The sequence below is a fragment of the Lolium perenne genome, chromosome 5 (assembly GCF_019359855.2).
Source record: "Lolium perenne isolate Kyuss_39 chromosome 5, Kyuss_2.0, whole genome shotgun sequence".
Classification (NCBI taxonomy): domain Eukaryota; kingdom Viridiplantae; phylum Streptophyta; class Magnoliopsida; order Poales; family Poaceae; genus Lolium; species Lolium perenne.
The window spans coordinates 173,414,672-173,424,573 of NC_067248.2; the positions used below are offsets into that span (position 1 = coordinate 173,414,672).

The 9,902-nt window shown below is 41.9% G+C and overlaps 1 long non-coding RNA gene and 1 pseudogene across 2 annotated transcripts; one reads left to right on the plus strand and one right to left on the minus strand.

Moving 5' to 3' along the window:
* Positions 1–1,433: 1,433 nt before the first annotated feature.
* Positions 1,434–2,292, plus strand: LOC127303757 (short-chain dehydrogenase reductase 2a-like; annotated as a pseudogene).
* Positions 2,293–4,929: 2,637 nt separating this feature from the next.
* Positions 4,930–9,295, minus strand: LOC127300646 (uncharacterized). 2 transcript variants are annotated; one of them, XR_007851445.2, is made up of 6 exons: positions 9,045–9,295; positions 7,905–7,981; positions 6,393–6,574; positions 6,220–6,294; positions 6,064–6,126; positions 4,930–5,552 (listed from the first exon to the last, which is right to left on the minus strand). It is a non-coding gene; the product is annotated as an uncharacterized lncRNA (long non-coding RNA). The 2 variants fall into 2 exon arrangements; XR_007851446.2 differs by having other exon boundaries at positions 6,220–6,314.
* Between the last annotated feature and the right edge of the window lie 607 nt (positions 9,296–9,902).

Here is a 9,902-nt window from a genome sequence, read left to right on the forward strand (position 1 = left end):
GGCGTAGTTTTGCCTTCGCCTCACTCATGGCTGCCCGTTGATTTGAGGTGAAGGTGTACACTAGTGGAGAGGAGGCCTTTGGTCCCAAGCCCCTGGGAGCAAATGTCCCCGTTCTGACAAACCGGGATCAATGGGGGGCATTGGTTCCGGTTCGTTCCACGCTGGGCGAGCCCACCTATTGGTCCCGGTCCGTTTTGGGCCTCTGGTTACAAACCGGGACTAAAGGGGCAAGCCCCTTTAGTCCCGGTTTGTAATACAAACCGGGACCAAATGCCCCATCTGCCTATATAATCTTGCCCCTGTCCAAGTGTGAGCCACACTTAGCCATTTTTTCACTTCTTATCACAAGTGGGGTGTATTGCTTTGCTCTCTTCACATGCACAAGAGGTGTTCGATGAAATGCTTAACAGGTTTTGCCACTTGAGTTCACACAAATCAAGCCACACTTAACTTGTTTTTTCTTCTCCATCGAGGTTAACAACTTTATCCTTTCATCTGTAATTGATAAAATACATATATATATATATATATATATATATATATATATATATATATATATATATATATGGAAAATAGTGGGCTACCATGGGTGGTAGCTATGCATATACATCCAACCATTAGATCTTCTATAGGGAGCACATAAGGAGCACACGGTGTTAGACCATTTGGTTTGCATCCGTTTTTGAACAGGCACCTCCGTTAGTTAACCATACCGTAAATCTTCTAAATACCAAAACAACAACCAGCCACGGGCACGGTTAGTACCATACGAAAAGAATCCGTTGGACGGTTAAATTCTAGAACATCAACCATACCACCGTGCGGATCGTACCTAAAGACCACCTAAAGACCGTAGCAATTTTTTTCTAAAACAACAACCAAGTGACGGTCACGGTTGGTAGTTTCTCAGTTGACTACGTGTGGATAGCATCCGATGGCCTCGACCTTTTCTTTCAATCCTGTGTACCACACCTCAGCCGTAGCAATGCGTCGTTTTGGTTATTTTCTCCCCACGGACCGGAAGTAACCGCAGCCGTAGCAATGCGTCATTTTGGTTCGTTTCTTCTCACGGACCGGAATTGACCGCAGCCATAGCAAATGTGTGGTTTTGGTTGTTTGCTTTTCACGGATCGGAGGTGATCACATACGGCAACCATTACAGTAATCATTTAGTCTAGCTCATCTAACGATTTCCACTGCATTATCTAGTTAGGACAGCCCGTGTTGCAAATTACCTACTCCAATAATGAACCATTTAAGAGATGCATTCCTTGGCTCATCGGCGCCGCTTGTCTCTGAGAAGCTAGAGCAACCGCCCCAGCGATAGCACGGCCGATGATGTCGCAGAAATGAGCATCGACGAAGATTTCTTGAGCAAAATGACCATACGTGCATTTCTTCAGCTGCTGCTGTTGTACACGCTCGGCTAGCGCATGGCTACCGTGACGCCCTTCGACTACCTCCCCTGCTTCTCCTCCCGGCTCGACTGGGGCATGGCGGCAACGGCGATGACGGTGATGACCCCGCCCATGTCGCTCTCAAGTCTATCGGGTTCATCTTTGCCACAGCCAAAGGTTCATCTTCGTCTACTTTCACACACACAACAATCTAATATTTTCTTGCATTTTGTCTGACTGATTTGTGCCGTGTCGATGCAGCCGGCAGTGTGCTGGATTACAAACCATCCACCGTGGCTGCAGCTGCAGCTGCAGCTGCGCCACGGCGAGCTTGACATCCTATACAGCAACGCCGGCACCTCCGGGTCCTCGGCTCATGCACCCCTAGCCGCGCTCGACCTTGCCGACTTCGACCGTGTCATGGCGGCCAACACGCGCTTCAAGGTGGCCGGCGTCAAGCACGCCATGTGCCTCATGGTGCCGCGCCGCAGCGGGTGCATCCTCTGCACGTGGAGCACCACGGGCATGCTCGGCGGGGTCACCGTGCTCCCTTACAGCCTCTCCAAGGCCACGGTGGTGCGGCTGGTCGCGGAGGACCTGGCGCACGCCGACGTGCGCATGAACGCCATTTCACCTCACGACATCGTCACGCCACACCCAGTCCGGTCGCTGGCGAGGGCGAACCCGGGTGTCGGCAATGAGACCCTGAAGCGGATGGTGGAGAGGGGCATGAGCAAGCTCCAAGGGGCCGTTCTGGAGCCGGAGGACGTGGCCAGACTCCAGAGCCGCCGTCTACCTCGCGTCCGACGAGGCCAAGTACGTCATCGGCCATAACCTCGTGGTGGACGGCGGCTTCACCGTCGGGAAGCCGATCAATGTGCGCCCGGCGCGCTGAGGGGAGCCGCAACATCAAAAGTTATTTCATTGTTAACCCGACAATAATGAATCAGTAAATGTTGCTCTCCACCGATGGCACAATGAAAAAACGAAAAGTTCTTGGACCTATTTGTTGCCCCTACTTCGAAAGTTATTTCATTGTTAACCCACATAATAGTATCTCTACCAAAGAATTACCATTATAGTATTATATGTAAATGTAACTTGCAAGGCTGATAGTGCAATTTCCTTTGAACTACTGACCGTGGTACCTCATTGATTAGGAGCTTTCTCATCCATGAAACTTAAGATCAAGCATGTCACACCTGCAGGAAAACACATCATAATGGTGTGGTTTGATGTGAAACGGAGAGCTCAGGAAACAAAACAACAGTCATTTACACGGTGCCGCACAACGAGCCGTAGCAGATTTGAGTTTTCCACTATGATTCGACAACCAAACTACGGCTGCAGTTCTACTAAAACTAATCAGTAGACTGAATGAATAGGTGCATAGGCCTGCAAGCATGCCATCCTACCCGTTACCGTGAACAATTTGTTGTTTCAGAAGCAAAACAACAATATGCCTTCGGCTATGCCTGGCACTACGTACGGCTCTCAACAGCTTACACAGCCGATAGTTGGCTGGCAATGCCAGATCACCGTAGCCATTGCAATGTGTGATTTCAGAACCAAAACGACAATATGACAACGGCAGGTCCCTCTTACATGCAGTACACCACGCAGAAACCACAGCTTCTTTGTTAGAAGAAAAATTATATTAGATGAACCACATAAAATATAAGAGCTAATCTATAACAGGTCAATTGGAAAAAATACCGCGGCTAATTGAATGACCACTTATCAACGACCATGGCTGTACTTAATTACGACGTAGTTTTTACTTAAATCGGACCGTTCCGTCTCAAATGTGTGAAAAAGAGTAAAAAAGACAAATTCCATACGGTATGGCACTAGGTACCGTCACCGTTGCAATGTGTCAAAACGTGTAAAAAAAGCTAAATTGCACACGGCCGGTTGCCTTGACCGTTGCCGAAACAATGTGTGAAATGATGTTAAAAACATGTATGTAAAAGTTGTGGCAACGTTTTTCCAACCTCTTAGACTGCATGCAATCACGGAGCACAAACGCCCGTTTCATGAAAGTGCTCCCGGGTTTTTTTTATCTTGTCAGTAGTACAATCAGTAACTCCTTCTATCCAATGGCTGGTACCCTATGCATACCTACCACCCTTGGTAGAAAATCCGCGTCGATATATATATATATATATATATATATATATATATATATATATAGGTCTGCTATTCTCGAACCGGTTCGAGAATAACTATTCTCGAACCCTTTCTGAACTTCCGGGGTGTTTCCTAGTGAACTTCTCGACGGAATACCAGAATTGCATGTTCGTGCGGACAGTATTTTCATGATGATTTTCAAACCGCTAATCGGATTGATGCTTATAATATACCGTTGGATTCGCACGGAAATTTCGCAACTTTTTCGTGTTCATTGTTTCCCCAAATTCTATATTTATTAAAACTAATTTGAAATATACAAAACAACGTTTTCGCGGATTTCTCTATTTATGTACAGTTTTTGGGTTCCAGTTTTCAAACCGTTTATCGGAATGATGCGTATGATATGCCGTTGGAAAGGTGCTGACTAGGCGCACCTTTTTCATGAAGAACACTTTTCTAAATTCTTTATAGTTTAAGAGCAGATTTGAAAATACGTGATTCCGTTTTTCGAATTTCTCGGTTTTTCGAACTGCTTTTGGGGTTTTTCTCCGAACCACTTATTGGAATGTTACAAATGATATTGCGTTGAAAAGATATTGATTAGGCGAATATTTTTCATGTTGAATGTTTTTCCAAATTCTAAATGGTTTTAGTTTAATTTCAGAAATACGTAAAAGTGAAGATAACGCCGACACAAGAATATTTTGAAATAGGCTCATCCAGATTGATTAGATGTGGCATTGCGGTGTGTTGGAGTATTAGTATAGTTATATTAGTGCTAATTGTACGTAGCTCCGGTCGATTTGCGCAATGAGAGGTCGTACGAAGGATTTCTATGTGTATGATTTCCGCCCAGAAAAATAGAGTCTCGATTATGGAAGTGAACTTCCCGATATCTCGTTTGTGAACTTCCGGTCGCGTTATAAAAATTACAAGCATGTTCAAAATGAACTTCCTACATGTTCAAAGTGAACTTCCATAAACTTCACTAGTGGTTTTAGGTGAACTTCACTAGTGTGTATAGTATGATTGGGATGAATTTTCGTAGCATTGAAATTGAAGTTCCATTTTTTATAGAGAAGTGTCATACCAAAATAACATGGGGCAGACTGACATCCCCAAAACATTGTTTGTGAACCTCGCTCTTAAAACGTAGTGAACTAACGTGATAAAACAGTGATTTGCACATTTACATGTGTGTATTGAACTCCCCATATATAAGAAGAGACAATAGAGCTTCCTGACAAATAGAGGAGTATTGCTCGTAAATGCTGATAACGAAGGGTTACAATTTTTTATCAAGATACACATGCACTTCTCGAATGCAAGAAACGAGCTTCTCGAAGTCAATAAATGAACTTGCAAAGTGTGCTGCACTCGACCAAACTTTGTCAAAACAAAACATTAACACATAGTATGTGTATTAAATTAAAGAATTAAACTCGCACATACACATGGCCTGCTGCACTTTGGAAGTCATATAGCGGGCAGTTCACAAATCATCATGTCGAAATACACAAGCAGCCACCTTTTGCAGTTCAGAAGTTGGTGTAGTTCAATCTCATGTGCACAATTTTCACACTACAGGGGGATGGAGCTGCACATGCTTGCGGCAATAGCGATGTGAATTCCCTCGGTGGTGGACACTGAACTCCCTCTGTGGGCGACAGTGACTATCAAACAAGCTAGCTAAGCACGGGTTTATCGAGCTGGATGGCTTCGATGATGCAGCAGGCTAGGAGCTTCAGTGTGTGTACCGGGGCAAACTGCTACTCTGTGGGAAGCAAGCTGTTGTTGCCTGGGAAGCGAAGTGTTGTTGCCTGAGAAGTGAATTGTTGCTCCGTATAGCCGAGCCACAATACTGGACTCAAGTAGAATCCTCCTGGATTTTTTTAACCCTGTGCTATCCAACTGCCACTAAGGCGTCGTTGAGAAATAATCCACCAACAATCTCCAGCACGTGTGTTGTTGAGTTTTCCTGATTGGTCTAGAGCAAGCAATTATTTACAACTTCCTCACAGCCTGTGAATTTAAAAACAAAGAGTGATTAGTAAGATTTGTTTAGTATTCATGTGCAGCAAAATACCTACCAAAATTTCAAGCAAACACTGACGGGAAAACAAGCTAGAATAGGCATCAAATTCGCAATAAAAACAAGCAAGAATAAGCATGTGTTTTCTTAATGTGTTCCCCTGTTTCAATTAATATTCCATTAATCTCGCATCTCTCTTCTTCTCAATAATTGCACAGAAAAAAAATTACATGGAAGTAGTTGATTACACATTAAAGCTTTGGATTTGAAGTGAACCTCACCGTTAGTGAACTGCTTTAAATAATCATGCAAACTGCTATTTTTAAGTATTTTCAATCAGAGTTAATACAAGTACCGGTGGTCAATAAACCTTCAACTTATACACGGATAAACTGAACTTCACGGCAATATAAATCCTTACTTCAATAGAGAGAGAAAGTGAACTTCAGCAATAAAATAAACTTGCCCAGAAAATGAACTCACACACATGAGTAAACGAACCTGAGACGGCAATGTTTGCAGGCTAACACGAAGCTATTATGTGCACCGTACAAATGAACTTGCCTGGTTTCATTTTTTTCCATAAGAAACAGAGAACACACACAGAAAAAAGAGACAGAACAAAGTTTCAGAAGTAGAAATCAACAGTTGACAAACCTAAAGATGGAGCTGTAGAGAGCGATTTGAAGCCCGCTGGACTGTCAAGGATACGCGAGTGAACCCCCAGTGTAGCTACATTTATGCACATGAAACTTTACACTATCAAAAATTAATAAAATAATAGTCCATCTAGCAAGAATAAATAAAGTAAAGTAGCAGGAGATGTGAACCTCACGAATTAGGAGAAATGAACTCCACGGATTAGGAAAAGTGAGCTCTTCATCTCCGCACCTTTATTCTTTTTGTGCACTTGTGCTCGGCTGCTTCACGCAATGAAGAGCATGACTTGCAGTGACAATCGTAGGAGCCAGCCGCAAGAACTCACAGCTCGTTGCAATGCTGCTTGTGGGTACTGTGATGATCGTTAAGTCATATAAAAAAGCGAACTTCACATATGGAAAAAGGTGCACTACGCCAATCAAGTAATGTGAACTTCAAAAAAGAAATTCCACAGATCTTATTAGCATAAAAATCACAAACTAAGTGCAGGCTTGTGAAGCTTTGTAGGTTTCAGCTACTTTTGAGAAAAATGTCAAATTGTTCTACCTTTTTTCTCTGAAAGCTTTTCCCTGTTGAACTAATTGAACTTCACAAAAATAATCTATCTAGCAGGAATATATAAATTGGAAATAGCAATAGCTGTGAACTTCGTGAATTAAGAGAAGTGAGCTTCACAGATTAGGGAAGTGCGGATGAGAAGAAGTGAACTCATATATTTTTGATAAGGTTCTGTTTGTTTTTTCCATAAAAATCAGAGAACGGCATGTTTCAGTTTTGCTTGATGATAGGCTGTAGTTTTATTTTGCCAATATTACATAACAATGAGAGCCTGTAATCTAGACCATAATAGCAAGATGATTGCCAACTGTATTCATTTATTTTCCAAACTGTTTTTACCACAAAAAATGGACTTCTCATATGTACATATAGAAAACTGAATGAATTACTGCCTAAAAAATGAATTGAACTCCCTTTTGGTCCTAATCCAACTGCTATAAATAACCAAGAGAACCGCTCGATGCTGCACTCAGGAATATGAGCAGGTCCATTTTCATGTACTGAACCGGTCTAGAGCAAAGAATGAACTTCTTTAGCAATTGCAAGAATAAATTATTGCAAATTAGAGGAATGTCGACACAGACAGAGAAATACTTGTGGAAGTTATTCTAGAAACATAGTGCTTCCTGCCAACAAATTAAGCTAACTACTGCAGGAACAAGTGAATTTATTTTGGGCCAAGAAAACTGAACTTACTATCTGCACGAAGTGAACTTTTATTGATATAGCCCTCCTCGGAAAACAGAAGTGAACTAACATGAGCGATCCCTAAGGATGATGTAGTGAACTTCGTGGTAGAAAAATGTGAACTTTTCTTCCTCACGAATAAATGCAAATAAGGAAATTATAAGAAGAATGAACTTTCTGGAATTGATTTGTATGCTAACGTCCAAATTTTTCTGACAAACAAGCACTCACAAATCTATTTTTAATTAAACTTCATAAGTGGATGAGGTGAGCTTCTATTTGTTCCATAATCAGTCGATGCAAAGATAGGTGTTCTCTAAACTGTTTGCACAAGCAAACATGTGGAGTAATATAAGGAAATAAACTAGAACGGACTGCAGCATCAGCATAGATCATATAAAAGGAAATATCATAGGTAATTGTTTAGAAGTGCATACCAAATGCAAGTGTCTTCATTTTCATACATTTTTTTAGTAAGTGCCAAACATGCTTGCCATCAGGAGCCTCAAAGGTCCTGCCATACAGAAGATATAGTTCATTTTCTAGAGCTCATTGTAGTGATATATAAAAACAATGGAATAGCATAAATGCTAGATATACAATCGCAGAGCAGCATTGTTATAAAAGTTGATTAACGAGTTATTTTTGAGTTTCAAGACATGATAAAACAAGTGAGCTTCCCCTAATGGAGGAACTGAACTTTTAGCAAATAAAAAGGTGAACCGCAGAACCACATTGCTTTTTAATTAGCTATAATTCCCATGTACATGTACCAAACTTCGCGGTAGAGAGAAAGTGAACTTCAGATAAGAAAAGATTGAGCTTCTAGTCATGCCTAAAGTGAAAACGATCACCATGAAGAGCATCTCTTAGGTGCAGAACAAGCAGCAAAGTGGAGCATGAATTGTGAGCTTCCAGGTCGCAACCAAGTGGACCTCTGGACATGCAATTTTCTAAAGGTTATTTTTCCGCGCAAGAACTTTTGTTTTTCAGGTATTGAACCAGTTTTAATCAAAGAGTGAACTTCATGTGTTATTGCGAAGCCATTTTTTTGTAAATTAGGAGCAAATTCTGGTGGAAATTATTTTTTCAAGGATAATTCTTTTTTGGAGACATAAAAGCAAACACTTGTAGGGAACAAATTCACAGATTGTGAACTGCTACCATGGCCTATGGTGAACTGCGCCATGGCCACTCGGTCACAGACGATACATCTCTGAGTTTGGATACTCGCAATAACCTTTTAACAAAAGGTGTCGCTCGACTAATAAAAATAGTTTACTCCTCTCACCAGACGAACTGAACTTCTCAAACAAATAAATGAACTTTGCAACCGCACTAAATTCTTAATTTTTTTTTGTCTAACTGCACTTTTTTAGTGTGTTTTTACTGAAACCACCACGTAGCTTGAAATAAAAAGTGAATTTTCTGCATGGACATAATGAACTTATTTTCTTTTCATTTCATCGAATCAATTGATCAATTAATCAATGCAAAAGGTAAAGTGTCATATATATAAATCCACTAGAGAAAGCATAAAGTAGACAGGAAGAGAGGTAGCGTATTCCAGAACTTACAACACAAGGACTAGTCGCGCTGAACGACTGCACTTCTTGCATTTTTCTCGGTACTATTTCTTGGATTGAGCCAACCCAATACAGCTGACTAGATCGCTCCATGAGGCAAGCTTGTGAGATTCTGTACAAGAGGAACAAAGTAAAGGGAGGTGGACAGTTCAGAAGTAGCGGTTCAGAAATAGCATCACAATTCTGAAAACATAAAGCAGTGCAACAGGTAGGGCATGCAGTTCATAAGTAGAAGAAACGAACTCTACAGCAGCAAGTGTCGACACCGATGCAAATGTTGGCCAGCAGGATGCAGTGCACACGTCGCTGCAGCACAGCCTGGGAGGCGGCCTTTCGGGGGTTCAGTACCCAATCGTAAGCTTCCACTCAGCACCGGAGGCCACACATGTGACAACCCGTAGTTTTTTTCTGCAGAAATTAACATGAGTTTTACTTCTAGAAACTTTAGTCGGCCAGTTTTTGATGCAGAGATAAACTTTTATATACAGCTAGTTTAACACGCTGCATCCTGTAATGAACTGAAGTTCAGAGATTCCCTAAAGAAAAACGTAGTTCACATATTAAAATGGAAAGGCTCGATGCAGAAGTTGTCGCGGTTCAGATCAGCAATGCACTGCAGTGCACCCCACCGAACATCATTCAGTTGGACTGAGCCAAGCCAGGGCGATTGAATCGATTGTTCGATGAGCTAGCTCATGTATAAGGAACAAAGAAAAAGGGGGCCTCTAGATCAACAAAAACAGAGTGGCACTGGCCACACTATGCAGCCGGTCCTCCCTGCCCTCTGCTAAAAAAAATAGCCGCTATAAATTATTCCCAGCTTGTGCAATGACCATTAAAAGCAAAAAA